The sequence below is a fragment of the Hyperoodon ampullatus genome (genome assembly GCF_949752795.1).
Source record: "Hyperoodon ampullatus genome assembly, chromosome: 6".
Classification (NCBI taxonomy): Eukaryota; Metazoa; Chordata; class Mammalia; order Artiodactyla; family Ziphiidae; genus Hyperoodon; species Hyperoodon ampullatus.
The window spans coordinates 61,781,244-61,798,751 of NC_136919.1; the positions used below are offsets into that span (position 1 = coordinate 61,781,244).

The following is a 17,508-nucleotide window of genomic DNA, read 5'->3' on the forward strand; positions in this document are numbered from 1 at the left end:
AAGAATTTACACATCTATACTTTCTAAAAGACTGGAAAAGAAGCACTAGCCTTACTCACCAAATAACATTCATTAATTTTCTTATTTTAGAGAATCCACTAGAGAAAAAAAAATTTAATTCTTATATGCACTTCTTATTAAAAGTAAAGAGAAATCACAGGTTTTAATCAGAAAAAGTCATACCTAAGAAGTGAAAAAAAATGCATGACATATAGTAAGAACTTAAAAATTCCTTCTCGGGCTTCCCTGGTGGCGCAGTGGTTGAGGGTCTGCCTGCCGATGCAGGGGACACAGGTTCGAACCCTGGTCATGGAGCTAAGGTCCCACATGCTGCACAGTGCAGCCAAAAAAATAAATAAAAATAAAATAAAATGCCTTTAAAAAAGCAGCAAATAGTATCATAATTTAGTAAATATTGTCTATATTATTTCTCTGGATTATGACATTACTCATAGAGCATAAAGTAATAAAAGTGCCTGTTTTACAGGGATTTTAATGAACAAATATCTAATTTATCTACTATTTAGATAACTAGATAGTTAATAACTAGATTTAATTTATCTAATATCCTTCCATGAAGTAGTGTGACAGGAGACAGGTCAGAGAGTTAGAACCAGATGATTTATAAAGTCCCTTCCCTCTCTGAAATTCTATGATCTAATCAATGATTCATTAAATGATATTAAATACTTGCTACATGTCAAGTACAGTGAAAGATATAAAAACAAACATTATAGAGCCCCTGATCTCAAGTAATGAAACGCTATAGAAAGTCATAGGGATTAGTTTTACAAAAGAGGTAAAAATGTTATGATAGTTCAAAGAAAAGCAAAATTACTTCTTGCTGGAAGGAGAGAAAGAAATGATGGATGAGAGAGAATCCTAGGAAGGTATCAAATGGGAAAGCATCAAGCTACTATATCAGGCTAGAAATAGATGGTCCAATTACCAAGTAAGAAAAGACAAAAAGGATTTCTAAAGGGCAACATCAGAAATTACCATAAATAGCAGTTAATATGTAGAGTGCAGCGGGAGTTACACTCTTTTTAACATATAAAAAAAATTTCCATTTTTATAAATGTTAGAAAAGTAAATGTCTTCAGCACACTTATACTCACAAAATAAGAATTTACAAATATCTTTTAATAAGTTAGTGGAAAAAAACACAAAACCTTTATTACATCTACAAGATAACTCCATTTATTTCAGAATCACGCCATCCCTCCCTGCCCAGGAATAAAGTTGTTATTTGGGCACTCCCAGTTGTGCCAGTCATTTACCTGTTTGTCCTCAGACACACATACACCCATCCTTCTCCAGCTCTACTCCATATTCTAGGAACTACATGTGCCAGACTTCCTTGCCCACTGGCTTCTTGGGAGTTTGGATCAATGAGAGGCACTTGTGGCATATGTGAGGACAGGAAAGGAGAAGCCAGGGTATTTGTCCCTCTCTAGATCTACCCTGAGCAGCATCTGTCTTCCCTGTGGCTGCAAATCCTTCGGGATAGCTAGCTTTTTTCAACCTTGAAAATGGAAGCAACTTCCTAATGTTGTTACCCTCTGGGTTGCCTTAACATCCCCTATTTGTCTTTTTACCTCTTCTGGTACTTGTGTAATCAATTCCATTTGGACACCAAATGATATTACTCTTGGTATCAGAAATAGCCTCAAGATGGGTTTCTGATATTTTGTGGTAAACCTATATGAGCATAAATACAATGAAGACCTTTTTGCAGGTAGAAATGAGATACTTTTGCAGTGAGCCATGGCCTCCAGTGGGATCACAAGTATTTAAATTATCATGTGCAATTGTTTAAAATAAAGTGCCAGCTGAGTTCAAGCCTTTGGGAAATGAAGTAGCAACTGCACTTGACCAACATGGCAGTTTTGTTTACTACAAGACCCATGGCATGGGAAGGCTAAATCTAACTATGCTAGAGAATTTACAAAAATGAAAAGGTAATCCCAGGGCTCTAGAATCTCAGCTCAAGACAGTCAGAAAGCCAGAGAGTTTCTATGTTGACTTTAAAGAATCTCTTATTTCTCATAGCCCCATGGCAGACAAGGCTAAAGACCAGATGGAAAATCTAATTATGGGGAATGCAGAATTAAAATACAAGTTGAATAAAGAGCCTCAACAAGTTTCTAACGTTAAGATGGTATATATCAGCTGGGCATTAGGTAGAAAGGAAGGAGATGGATGAGGACTTTTGGAATTAGACAATCCTGAAAACTGTACACTTCCAATCTCCTCTAAACACCCCTTCTCCCAACAACAGCAGCCTCTTCTCCCTGTCTGAGCTACTTGACCTTCCCTTGCTTAAAGACTTAGTGAGGACCATAACTGAAATAGCTGTCTTGCAACAGGATTTGCAAGACCCACTTTCATCTCTTTGTCGCCATCGATAGACCCAGACCTCAGTAAGCCACAGGGGGAGAAATGCAGTCTTCTCTGGGAGAAGATAGCTTCTATAGCAAAAGGACTGCAAAATCTTGCTAATCTTGTAATAGAAGGAACCCGCAGAACAAATATAGGCTTGATTTGGATTTAATAAGCTAGCTGTAACAATTTGCTTGGAATGGGTGACTGTAAATTGAATTCAACATCAGCCTGCATCACTTAATAAAGTCAAAATGCCAGTACTTTCCTGATATAATATGCAGACTTAAGAAGATGGGAGTGGCGGCTTCCCTGGTGGTCCGGTGGCTAAGACTCTACACTCCCAATGCAAGGGGCCTGGGTTCGATCCCTGGTCAGGGAACTAGATCCCACATGCTGCAACTAAAAGAGCCCACATGCTGCAACTAAAGATCCCGCATGGGGGTTTCCCTGGTGGCGCAGTGGTTAAGAATCCGCCTGCCAATGCAGGGGACACAGGTTCGAGCCCTGGCCCAGGAAGATCCCACATGCCGCAGAGCAACTAAGCCCGTGAGCCACAACTACTGAGCCTGAGATCTAGAGCCCATGAGCCACAACTACTGAGCCCACGTGCCACAACTACTGAAGCCTGCGTGCCTAGAGCCTGGCTCCGCAGCAAGAGAAGCCACGACAATGAGAAGCCCACGCATCGCAACGAAGAGTAGCCCCCACTCACCACAACTAGCGAAAGCCCGCGCACAGCAATGAAGACCCAACACAGCCAAAAATTAAAATTAATTAATTAATTAATTTTTTAAAAAAAGATCTCGCATGCCGCAACGAAGATCCCCCACGCGGCAATGAAGATCCCGTGTGCCGCAATTAAGACCCGGTGCAGCCAAATAAATAAATAAATATTTAAAAAATAAAATAAAATAAAAGAAGATGGGAGTGCTTTTTTTTTTTTTGCGGTATGTGGGCCTCTCACTGTTGTGGCCTCCCCGGCTGCGGAGCACAGGCTCCAGACGTGCAGGCTCAGCAGCCATGGCTCACGGGCCCAGCCGCTCCGTGGCATGTGGGATCCTCCCAGACCGGGGCACGAACCCATGTCCCCTGCATCGGCAGGTGGACCCTCAACCACTGCGCCACCAGGGAAGCCTGGGAATGCTTTTTTTTATGAGCAAACCAAAACCTCCCCTTTCGCCAACTGCATCCTCTTTGAGGGCCCAAAGGACATTGTTTTCCTAATTAAAGTGCTCTATAATACACTGGCCAGCAAAAGCACCCTTAGAAAGCTCTAGCGGCTAACTTCTATATACCAGAGATAATAGTAGACGGTAAAGATAATGGTGGGATATGTCACAATTGAGATGGACTCGCCAACCTCAAACAAAATGGTGAAATTCCAGAGCAGCAAAGGCCAAGTGGTAGCAATTAACCAGTAGAGACAAGGTGAGCACAGTTCCTATAATGGACGGCTGGAGTACAACAGTAATCATAGCATCTGACCTCCAGGTATTTGTGGTGGTATCTAATTGATCCTTGTGTATCCAGGAATTAAAGAGATGGGCAGCCTTCTAAAGTGCGGTGCAGTAGATATATAATCCAAGAAATTTTAAATTTTGTGTAATTTTAAATTTTCTAGTAGCAATATTTTGAAAAGTAAAAATAAATATGTGAAACTAATTTTAACATTTTATTTAACCCAGTATATCCAAGATTCTTTATTTCAACATAAAATCAACATGAAAAATTATTAGTGAGCTATTTCACTTTTTTTAGATATTTTACACCTTTTTGTATCAAGTTTTTGAAATCCAGTGTGTATTTATATCACATCTTAATTCAGACTAGTCACATTTCAAATGCTCAAAAGACACATGTGGCTAATGGCCACCATATTGGAGAAGCGATTCTAAAGCATTATTTGGTCTAAACAACAACAACAAAAACAAAAAACCAAAAAAACCAAACTGACAAAAAAACAGAAAAACTCCAAGTTTGGTGAGCAGAATCCTTACTTAAGTCTCTAAAATATGAAGTCATACCCTCCCATCAGTTCCCAGACTCCCTGACTCCTTGAGGCACTGCCACAAGTACATACTGTAAACTTCCCCGAGCCTTTCCCAATGCGCAAGGTACAAGTTCTGAACTGGAGACTAGCATTTACTATATCTCGCATACACAGATCCAGGAAATAAAGGATGGAAGTGGAAGTGGCCTCTCTCTATTAACATAGCCTCTAATAACCTTACCATCTACCAACCCACTCACCGGTTTCCCCCTCCCACCCAAACATGCAAACACCCAAAATATTGGGCTTTGATATTTTAGAAGAGATCTTAATTTACAAAGGGTGAATACTTCCACCAGGTGACACAAAAATGATCCACTTTGATACATACTGCAACATGGATTAACTCTGGAAACATTATGCCAAATGAAACAAAACAAACACAAAAGGACAAATACTCTATGGTGCCACTTATATAAAGTATCTATCTAGAATATGCAAATGCATAGAAATATAAAGTAGATTAGAGGTTATCAGGGGTGGGGTGGGGGTGGGGGAAGGAGGACGGGGGAGTTATTGCTTAACAGGTACAGTTTCTGTTTGGGATGATAAACATTTTTGAAAATAGATACCGGTGATGGTTGCACAGTGCTGTGAACATAAATATAACTGAATTGTACACTTAAAATGGTTAAAATTGTAAATGTTATATATTTTTTACCACAGTAAAAAGAATTTTTTTTAATCCATTATATCAGAAGCTGAGACTACCTCTAGGCTAGTTTTGGGCTCCTTGTGCCAGTGAAACAAGAGACAAAGAAAGATGATGTTACCAGAGTCCTGAATACCAAGACTGGCTGGGGTGACTGATCCTGATTACCAAGGGGATAGTGAGGCAGAGGAGACCATGGAAACCTGGGGATTCAATGGTATGATTCTCAGTATATCCATATCTACAGAGATCCAATAGAGGTGGCACCATTAAGGAATCAAACTTTTCAAGAATGAAATGTGGTCACACCACCAAGGAAAATGCTGGCAGAGGGTAAGGGGAACAAGGAATCAGTTGTGACAGAAGTGAAGTGAAAAATATCAGCTTATAACCCTAGGACCAGTTCTGAGAATAAGAACGGCAGCAGCTCTGCATATCTGTTATATGTATATATTAGTGATTTTTTTGTTTGCTCCTCATCTCTGGCATTATATGAAGAATGTTGGTACTACTGGTCTCAATTTAATTCATGAGACACAAAATTATAAGATTCTGATGGTGAGAATACATATCATCTGTGAGATAGAAACAATGGACTGATAAGCCTTTGTGTCTCCCATTGTGGAGTGGGTGAGAGCATCTTTGTATAGAGGATATTTGAGTTGCCTTGCAAGATTACGCAGGAACAAGGTATTATTGCATGGGAGTTACACATGAGCAGAAGAGTGATAATGAATGCTGAAGAGCAAAAAGTGTGGACTGTCAATCATTTGTCCATTTGATCCATTTCTCAACCCCCTTCTTTTGCTCTACTCTATTATATCATAGGAACTGTAATTCCCACGCTCCATTGTTAAATGGCTCTACTTCCGGCAGTGTCTCTGACAGTAGCTGCATCTCTTTTCAGGTTCCAGCTGCCTATCCTTCATTCCAACATCCCAACCTGACTGAACAGCCCCTACCATGGTTCTCCCTCCCGCCAGACAGCTCCAACTTCTGGACTCTGGTAACATCATCTCCTCCCATTGGTCCTCTGGCCTAGAGGTGATGGTGGCTTCCTGATGTAACTAATCTCTAGGTGGCCTCATCATTCCCTGTTTGAATTCCTAGGTCTTTCATCACCTGTACAACCAATTCCGTCTATTAATGTCCCTCTTTTAGCCTGACTGGGCCTTATTTGATTTCCAGAGCTACCCACAGAGCTGTGAAAAACATATCCTCTAGCTGTGAAAAACAACCATGAGGCTGTTTTCTCATTTAAGCTTCAACATATGCACTACAACATGCAACAGCAACAAAATGGTATCTCCCTCCTTTTCAAAACAAGTCTTCATTCTTTTAGGTCTTATGCTCAACCAGTTGTCTTAGAACCTCCTCTCTGTGTCATCCTCCATGTCTTCCCTGATGCCCTCCTACAGCATGTCTCAGCCTCTAAAAGGTCTTTCACCATTTTTACTCCATGACCCTCTTTGGCAATCTGGCAAAGCCTTTTCAAAATAATGTAATTACATGCATAAAATAAAATACACAAGATAACAAAAAGAATCAAAGTATAAAAATAAATATATGATACAACAACCAATTTGTGATGCTGTAATCTATGTTACTTCTTTAATAACACATTAAATAACAAGTTGTACTCACAAGTCTAATAACCATTTCAAAGTAATGACAAGTATAAACAATATTTCAATATATTTGCAGTAACTGAAGTATGGTATGTGTCTGCAATTTCTATTGGTGATAAATTCAAAAGTACTGCTAATCTTACTATACTTGCTGTTAAAAGAACGATAGGCTGGGCCAAGCCCTTCATAACTGAAGGAAATGCTTAACATGAGTTAGAGGTTAATAAAAATAAAAATATAATTTCTCCCTATCAAACTACATGGATTCCTTGATTTCTCAGTTTGTAATGACCCCTGCTTAAGACCCCTACTCCTAAGAAATCTGGCGGGATCAGTCAAACATCTTTAGGTCTTGAACCCTAGAAAGCCTATTGCTTTGTCCTAGGTATCCAGTAACTTTTGGCTAGAGAAAGTTACATTGCTTTTCCTTATTCTCTCCCATCTTCATTGCTCTAAAAGATTTTCTTGCTCTATCGTTACTATCGGGGCCAATGAGATATCTGAATAGCTTCATGATCTCTTGTCCTACTTTGCACATCTGTATTATTGTGCTCAAATAATTTTAATAACCACTGCAACAGTGAAAACCTTGTGGCATTTTCCCATATCAATCATCCACATTAGTACAACTTAGTTTCATTCAGAAGCTGTGAGTCTATAAGAAACTCCTCTCCCCCATACCCTCTGCCCACTAATAAATATTCTCAACAGTAACCTATTATTTCCATACCTAGGAAAGAAAACTGGGGCTCAGAAAACTGACATAAGTTACCCAAGAACCCACAATAATGAAATTCCTAGAGAAGTCATTTTAAAGATTTTTATTATTTTTTATTGTGGTATAACTGACATTAATTTCAGGTGTACAACATAATGATTAATATTTATATATATTGCAAAATGATCACCACATAATTCTAGTTAACATCCATCACCATACATAGTTATAATTTTTTTTCTTGTGATGAGAACTTTTAAGATCTACTCTCCTAGCAACTTTCAAAAATGCAATACAATACATTATTAACTATGTTGCCATGCTGTATATTACATCCCCAGGACTCATTTTATAACTGGGAAGTGTGTACATTTGGACCCCCTTCACCCATTTCCCCTACCTACAACCACCCCCTGCCTCTGACAACCACCAATTTATTCTCTGTATCTATGAGCTTGGGGTTTTCTTTAATTTTTAAATTCTACCTATAAATTATATCATACAGATGTATATGTATGACTGATTCACTTTGTTATAAGGCAGAAACTAATAAAAAAAAAAGAAAAAAAAAGGGTATCATACAGTATTTGTCTTTTTTTAACATCTTTATTGGAGCATAATTGCTTTACAATGTTGTGTTAGTTTCTGCTGTACAACAAACTAAATCAGCTATACATATAAATTTATCCCCATTTCTCCTCCCTCTTGCGTCTCCCTCCCACCCTCCCTAACCCACCCCTCTAGGTGGTCACAAATCACGGAGCTGATCTCTCTGTGCCATGCGGCTGCTTCCAAATAGCTATCTATTTTACATTTGGTAGTGTATATATGTCCATGCCACTCTCTCACTTCGTCCCAGCTTACCCTTCCCCCTCCCCATGTCCTCAAGTCCATTCTCTACATCTGCGTCTTTATTCCTGTCCTATCCCTAGGTTCTTCAGAACCACTTTTTTTTTTTTTTTAGATTCCATATATATGCGTTAGCATACAGTATTTGTTTTTCTCTTTCTGACTTACTTCACTCTGTATGACAGTCTCTAGGTCCATCCACCTCACTGCAAATAACTCAATGTTGTTTCTTTATATAGCTGAGTAATATTCCATTGTATATATGTACCACATCTTCTTTATCCATTCATCTGTTGATGGACACTTAGGTTGCTTCCATGTCCTGGCTATTGTAAATAGTGCTGCAATGAACACTGGGGTACATGAATCTTTTTGAATTATGGTTTTCTCAGGGTATATGCCCAGTAGTGGGACTCCTGGGTCATGTGGTAGTTCTGTTTTTAGTTTTTTAAAGAACCTCCATACTGTTCTCCATAGTGGCTGTATCAGTTTACATTCCCACCAACAGTGCAAGAGGGTTCCCCTTTTTCCACACCCTCTCCGGCATATACTGTTTGTAGATTTTTTGATGATGGCCATTCTGACCGGTGTGAGGTGATATCTCATTGTACTTTTGATTTGGATTTCTCTAATGATTAGTGATGTTGAGCATCCTTTCACGTGTTTGTTGGCAATCTGTATATCTTCTCTGGAGAAATATCTGTTTGGGTCTTCTGCCCATTTTTGGATTGGGTTGTTTATGTTATTAATATTGACCTGCATGAGCTGCTTGTATATTTTGGAGATAAACCCTTTATCAGTTGCTTCATTTGGAAATATTTTCTCCCATTCTGAGGGTTGTTCTTTTCGTCTTGTTTAGTTTCCTTTGTTGAGCAAAAGCTTTTAAGTTTCATTACATCCTATATATTTCTTTTTGTTTTTATTTCCATTTCTCTAGGAAGTGGGCCAAAAAGGATCTTCCTGTGATTTATGTCGAAGAGTGTTCTGCCTATGTTTTCCTCTTAGAGATTTATAGTGCCTGGCCTTACATTTAGGCCTTTAATCCATTTTGAGTTTATTTTTGTGTATGGTGTTAGGAAGTGTTCTAATTTCATTCCTTTACATGTAGCTGTCCAGTGTTCCCAGCACCACTTATTGAAGAGGCTGTCTTTTCTCCATTGTATATTTTTGTCTCATTTATCAAAGATAAGATAACCATATGTGCATGGGTTTATCTCTGGGCTTTCTATCCTGTTTCATTGATCTATATTTCTGTCTTTGTACCAGTACCATACTGTCTTGATTACTGCAGCTTTATAATATAGTGTGAAGTCAGGGACCCTGATTCCTCCAGCTCCATTTTTCTTTCTCAAGATTGCTTTGGCTATTCGGGGTCTTTGGTGTTTCCATACAAATTGTTAAATTTTTTGTTCTGGTTCTGTGAAAATTGCCATTGGTAGTCTGATAGGGATTGCATTGAATCTGAAGATTGCTTTGGATAATATAGTCATTTTCACAATGTTGATTCTTCCAATCCAAGAACATGGTATATCTCTCCATCTGTTTGTATCATCTTTAATTTCTTTCATCAGTGTCTTACAGTTTTCTGCATACAGGTCTTTTGTCTCCTTAGGTAGGTTTATTCCTAGGTATTTTATTCCTTTTGTTGCAATGGTAAATGGGAGTGTTTCCTTAATTTCTCTTTCAGATTTTTCATCATTAGTGCATGGAATGAAAGAGATTTGTGTGCATTAATTTTGTATCCTGCTACATTACCAAATTTATTGATTAGCTCTAGTACTTTTCTGGTAGCATGTTTAGGATTCTCTATGTATAGTATCATGTCATCTGCAAATGGTGACAGCTTTACTTCTTCTTTTCTGATTTGGATTCCTTTTCTCTCTTTTTCTTCTCTGACTGCTGTGGCTAAAGTTCCAAAACTATGTTGAATAATAGTGGTGAGAGTGGGCAACCTTGCCTTGTTCCTGATCTTAGTGGAAATGGTTTCAGTTTTTCACCACTGAGAACAATGCTACCTATGGGTTTGTCATATATGGCCTGTTATGTTGAGGTAAGCTCCCTCTATGCTTACTTTCTGGAGGGTTTTTATCATAAATGGGTGTTGAATTTTGTCAAACGCTTTTTCTGTGTCTATTGAGATCATCATATGGATTTTATCCTTCAGTTTGTTAATATGGTGCATCACATTGATTGCTTTGTGTATACTAAAGAATCCTTACATTCCTGGGATAAACCCAACTTGATCATGGTGTATGATCCCTTTAATGTGCTGCTGAATTCTGTTGAGGATTTTTGCATCTATGTTCATCAGTGATACTGGCCTGTAGTTTTCTTCTTCTGTGGCATCTTTGTCTGGTTTTGGTATCAGGGTGATGGTGGCCTCGCAGAATGAGTTTGGGAGTGTTCCTCCTTCTGCTATATCTTGGAAGAGTTTGAGAAGGATAGGTGTTAGCTCTTCTCTCAGTGTTTGATAGAATTCACCTGTGAAGCCATCTGGTCCTGGACTCTTGTTTGTTGGATGATTTTTAATCACAGTTTCAATTTCAGTGCTTGTGACTGGTCTGTTTATATTTTCTATTTCTTCCTGGTTCAGTCTTGGAATGTTGTGCTTTTCCAAGAATTTGTCCATTTCTTCCAGGTTGTCCATTTTATTGGCATATAGTTGCTTGTTGTAATCTCTTATGATCCTTTGTATTTCTTCAGTGTCAGTTGTTACTTCTCCTTTTTCATTTCTAATTCTATTGATTTGAGCCTTCTCCCTTTTTATCTTGAGGAGTCTGGCTAATGGTTTAATCAATTATGCTTATCTTCTCAAAGAACCTGGTTTTAGTTTTATCAATCTTTGCTATTGTTTCCTTCATTTCTTTTTCATTTATTTCAGACCTGATCTTTATGATTTCTTTCCTTCTACTAACTTTGGGGGTTTTTTTGTTCTTCTTTCTCTAATTGCTTTAGGTGCAAGGTTAGGTTGTTTATTCGAGATGTTTCCTGTTTCTTAAGGTAGGATTGTATTGCTATAAACTTCCCTCTTAGAACTGCTTTTGCTGCATCCCATAGGTTTTGGGTCATGGTGTTTTCATTGTCATTTGTTTCTAGGTATTTTTGATTTCCTCTTGATTTCTTCAGTGATCTCTTGGTTATTTAGTAGTGTATTGTTTAGCCTCCATGTGTTTGTATGTTTTACAGTTTTTTTCCTGTAATTGATATGTAGTCTCATAGCGTTGTGGTCAGAAAAGATACTTGATATGATTTCAATTTTCTTAAATTTGCCAAGGCTCGATGTGTGACCCAAGATATGATCTATCCTGGAGAATGTTCCATGAGCACTTGAGAAGAAAGTGTATTCTGTTGCTTTTGGATGGAATGTCCTATAAATATCAATTAAGTCCATCTTGTGTAATGTGTCTTTTAAAGAATGTGTTTCCTTATTTATTTTCACTTTGGATGTTCTGTCCATTGGTGAAAGTGGGGTGCTAAAGTCCCCTACTATGACTGTGTTACTCTTGATTTCCCCTTTTATGGCTGTTAGCATTTGCCTTATGTATTGAGGCGCTCCTATGTTGGGTGCATAAATATTTATAATTGTTATATCTTCTTCTTGGATTGCTCCCTTGATCACTATGTAATGTCCTTCTTTGTCTCTTGTAATAGTCTTTATTTTAAAGTCTATTTTGTCTGATATAAGAGCTGCTACTCCATCTTTCTTTTGATTTCCATTTGCATGGAAATCTTTTTCCATCCCCTCACTTTCAGTCTGAATGTGTCCCTAGGTCTGAAGTGGGTCTGTTGTAGACAGCATATATATGGGTCTTGTTTTTGTACCCATTCAGCCAGTCTATGTCTTTTGGTTGGTGCATTTAATCCACTTACATTTAAGGCAATTATCAATATGCATGTTCCTATTACCATTTTCTTAATTGTTTTGGGTTTGTTTTTGTAGGTCTTTTCCGTCTCTTGTGTTTCCTGCCTAGAGAAGTTCCTTTTGCATTTGTTGTGAAGCTGGTTTGGTGGTGCTGAATTCTCTTAACTTTTGCTTGTCGGTAAAGGTTTTAATTTCTCCATCAAATCTGAATGAGATCCTTGCTGGGAAGAGTAATCTTCGTTGTAGGTTTTCCCCTTTCATCACTTTAATTATGTCCTGCCACTCCCTTCTGACTTGCAGAGTTTCTGCTAAAAAATCAACTGTTAACCTTATGGGGATTCCCTTGTATGTTATTTGTTGCTTTTCCCTTGCTGCTTTTAATATTTTTCCTTCGTATTTTATTTTTGATAGTTTGATTAATATGTGTCTTGGTGTGCTTCTCCTTATATTTATCCTGTATGGGACTCTTTCTGCTTCCTGGACTTGACTGATTATTTCCTTTCCCATGTTAGGGAAATTTTCAACTATAATCTCTTCAAATATTTTCTCAGTCCCTTTCTTTTTCTCTTCATCTTCTGGGACCCTATAATTCAAATGTTGGTGCGTTTAATGTTGTCCCAGAGGTCTCTGAGACTGTCCTCAATTCTTTTCATTCTTTTTTCTTTATTCTGCTCTGTGGTAGTTATTTCCACCATTTTATCTTCCAGGTCATTTATCCGTTCTTCTGCCTCAGTTATTCTGCTATTGATTCCTTCTAGAGAACTTTTCATTTCATTTATTGTGTGGTTCATTGTTGTTGTTTGCCCTTTAGTTCTTCTAAGTCCTTGTTAAACATTTCTTGTATTTTCTCTGTTCTATTTCCAAGATTTGGGATCATCTTTACTATCATTACTCTGAATTCTTTTTCAGGTAGGCTGCCTATTTCCTCTTCATTTGTCTGGTCTGGTGGGTTTTTACTTTGCTCCTTCATCTGCTGAGTATTTCTCTGTCTTCTCATTTTGCTTAACTTACTGCGCTTGGGGTCTCCTTTCGCAGGCCACAGGTTCATAGTTCCCATTGTTTTTGGTGTCTGCCCCCAGTGTATAAGGTTGGTTCAGTGGGTTGTGTAGGCTTCCTGCTGGAGGGGACTGGTGCCTGTGTTTTGGTGGGTGGGGATGGATCTTTTCTTTCTGGTGGGCAGGACCACGTCCGGTGGTGTGTTTTGGGGTGTCTGTGAACTGATTATGATTTTAGGCAGCCTCTCTGCTAATGGGTGGGGTTGTGTTCCTGTCTTGCTAGCTGTTTGGCATAGGGTGTCCAGCACTGTAGCTTGCTGGTTGTTGAGTGGAGCTGGGTCTTAGCGTTGAGATGGAGATCTCTGTGAGAGCTCTTGCCGTTTGATATTACATGGGGCTGAGAGGTTTCTGGTGGTCCAATGTCCTGAACTCGGCTCTCCCACCTCAGAGGTTCAGGCCTGACACCCGGCCGGAGCACCAAGACCCTGTCAGCCACTCAGCTCAGTAGAAAAGGGAGGAAAAGAAAGACAAAAAGAAAGAAAATAATAAAACAAAATAATTAAAATAAAAAATAAATTATTAAAAATAAAAAAGCAATAAAAAAAAGAAAGAAGAGAACAACCAAACCAAAAAACAAATCCATCAATGATAACAAGCGCTAAAAACTATCCAAAAAAAAAAAGGAAAGACAGAACCCTAGGACAAATGGTAAAAGCAAAGCCACACAGACAAAATCACACAGAGAAGCATACACATACACACTCACAAAAACAGGAAAAGAAAAAATATTTTTTAAAAAAGGAAGAGAGCAACCAAATCAATAAACAAATTTACCAGTGATAATAAGCTCTAAATACTAAACTAAAATAAACATAAAACCAGAAACAAATTAGATGCAGAAAGCAAACCCCAAGTCTACAGTTGCTCCCAAAGTCCACTGCCCCAATTTTGGGATGATTCATTGTCTATTCAGGTATTTCACAGATGCAGGGTACATCAGGTTGACTGTGGAGATTTAATCTGCTGCTCCTGAGGCTGCTGGGAGAGATTTCCCTTTCTCTTCTTTGTTCGCATAGCTCCTGGGGTTCAGCTTTGGATCTGGCACCACCTCTGCATGTAGGTCGCCTGAGGGCGTCTGTTCCCCGCCCAGACAGGATGGGGTTAAAAGAGCAGCTGATTCGGGGGCTCTGGCTCACTCAGGCCAGAGGGAAGGAGGGGTACAGAATGCGGGGTGAGCCTGCGGCAGCAGAGGCCAGCATGACGTTTTAACAGCCGGAGGCACAATGTGTGTTCTCCCAGGGAAGGTGTCCCTGGATCACGGGACCCCGGCAGTGGTGGGCTGCATAGGCTCCCAGGAGGGGAGGTGTGGATAGTGTCCTGTGCTTGTACACAGGCTTCTTGGTGGCTGCAGCAGCAGCCTTAGCATTTCATGTCCGTCTCTGGTGTCCACGCTGATAGCCGCAGCTCGTGCCCATCTCTGGAGCTCGTTTAGGCAGTACTCTGGATCACCTCTCCTCATGCACCCCAAAACAATGGTCTCTTGCCTCTTAGGCAGGTCCAGACTTTTTCCCAGACTCCCTCCCGGATAGCTGTGGTGCACTAGCCCCCTTCAGGCTGTGTTCACACAGCCAACCCCAGTCCTCTCCCTGTGATATGACCTCTGAAGCCGGAGCCCCATCTCCCAGCCCATATCCATCCTGGTGGTTGAGCAGACAAGCCTCTCAGGCTGGTGAGTGCTGGTCAGAACCGATCCTCTGTGCGGGAATCTCTCCACTTTACCCTCTGCACCCCTGTTGCTGCGCTCTCCTCCGTGGCTCCAAAGCTTCCCACCCCCCCCCCGCCCACCCACCGTCTCCACCAGTAAAGGGGCTTCCTAGTGTGTGGCAACTTTTCCTCCTTCACAGCTCCCTCCCAGAGGGGCAGGTCCTGTCTCTATTCTTCTGTCTCTGTTTTTTCTTTTTCCTTTTGCCCTGCCCAGGTATGTGGGGAGTTTCTTGCCTTTTGGGAAGTCTGAGGTCTTCTGCCACCGTTCAGTAGGTGTTCTGTAGGAGTTGTTCCACATGTAGATGTATTTCTGATGTGTTTGTGGGAAGGAAGGTAATCTCCACATCTTACTCCTCTGCCATCTTGAAGGTCCCTCCAGTATTTTTCTTTCTCTGTCTGACTCATTTCACTTACCCTAATGGCCCCAAGGTCCATCTATATTGTCACAAATGGCAAGACGTCACTGTTTTTTTTAGTGAATAATATTCCATTTTATACACACACACACACACACACACACACACACACACACACACACAGACTTCCCTGGTGGTGCAGTGGTTAAGAATCTACTTACCAATGAGGGGGACACAGGTTTGAGCCCTGGTCCGGGAAGATCCCACCTGCTGCAGAGCAACTAAGCCTGTGTGCCACAACTACTGAGCCTGCACTCTAGAGCCCACGAGCCACAACTACTGAGCCTGTGTGCCACAACTACTGAAGCCCGCATGCCTAGAGCCCGTGCTCCGCAACAAGAGAAGCCAATGCAATGAGAAGCCCGTGCACCACAACAAAGAGTAGCCCCCACTCGCTGCAACTAGAGAAAGCCCGCATGCGGCAACAAAGACCTAATGTGGCCAAAAATAATAAAAAATAATATATATATACATATATATGTGTATATATATATATTTGAAACATTTTCTTTATCCATTCATCTATTGATGGGACACTTATATTTTAAAGAAATTTTGTGGCAATCACCCAGTGTGTTAGCATTAGGAGTACCTGATAAGACAAATATCTGGCCTTAGTTTTTAGATAGTTTCATTCCTCTCTGCCTTGCTTTATAATGGACATATTTAGAAATTACATGGCTAAAAAAATTACTACATAATATGAGTAAAATCAGCTAAACAAATAATTGAAACAGTAAAACTGAACAGTAATACAAACCTGGAGTTGAACCAACTATAACTACCTATTTTGAGAAAATTCTCTTTCTTCCATGAGATAATTTCCAATCTCTTTAATGTGAACACATAATTCAAAATATTTTGATCAAATAAAAGATAATAAATGTATGTTCTGATAAGAGAAATGTGATAACTATAAATATATGTGAAAGAATATATTTAATGGATGAATGATTATCATGACACTAATATTCTGAAGTAAAATGTACATTTGGTTTATAAAATAAGTTTTGGAGATTATGAACAATTAGCACCCATTTAACAAATACTACTTTATATTCAGTATGTAATAGTACAACATAAATAAAAGTAATTACTACTTCAATTATCACTTTAAAATTACCTCAATTGCCATTAAAAATACAAATAAAACAGTCATAGATTGATCGCTTGTTATTTTAATCATAAACCACTGTTTCTTAGAGAACCTGAAGAAAATCATTTTTCCGAACGTTTATTCAACACACAGCTACTGAGGGCCTACTACGTGCCAATAAGCAACTCGACAGGTACAGGGACAAAGCATGGTCACTACTTTCAGCTCTCACGAAGCTTAAGGACTAAAGAAGCACAGGTAAGCGTGAAATAAATGTTTTAGCTCTAAAATATCTGTAACAGCAACATTTTATGGGAGAGGAAAGAAAGGAGTAATCATTTTCACCTAGCAAGGCTTTAAAAGGTTTCCTGACAGAATAGCATCAGAATTTAGCAAAAAGGAGAGGAAAATACACTGTTTATGCTTAACTGTCAATAAATTACAACTACTATTACAGTGCACAGACCCTTCTCAAATTCTATTTCATTTAATTGTCGCAACAACTCTTTGGGACCAGCATTTCACAATGAGAAACCAAAGATGTACAGGATAAATAACTCGCCCAAGGTCACATATCTTGTAAATGGAAGGGCCAAGAATGAGTCCAGGTCTCTGTAACTCGATATTCTTTCCACTACATCGGCCTGCCTAAGCTGAGCTTTAAGAATGAGTAAGATTTAAATAAAGAAAAAGAAGAAAACAGAGAAGAAAGACAACAGACAGAAGAGACATAAAGATATAATTCATGAATTATCCTAGAGTAAAAAATAACTTCTGTCCTTGGAATATATGCATATACATATGACATACAGATATTTATATATATATACACACATACTAATAAAATCAAAGATATAAAGATATAATTGAAAAAGAAACTAAGATAATTCATGAATTACACTGATCAAAAATTCCATACTCAAATCTAATTGTTTAAGAGACTGTTCTATGACTGAGACCATAAGGAAACTACATTAAGATTTCCAAAATGCCTAATTTACAAATCCCTTAGTCACCAAACACATTCATCAATTAACACTTTTGAGCAAATATAATTCATTAATTAAAATAAAAGTAAGGCAACATACCAATA

At 39.0% G+C, this 17,508-nt stretch overlaps 1 protein-coding gene across 3 annotated transcripts in view; it reads right to left on the minus strand.

The window, feature by feature from the left end:
• CCDC171 (coiled-coil domain containing 171) overlaps nt 1–17,508 on the minus strand; it is a gene marked incomplete at both ends in the record, with an annotated part of 355,055 nt that overhangs the window by 329,879 nt on the left and 7,668 nt on the right. The window lies entirely within an intron of this gene.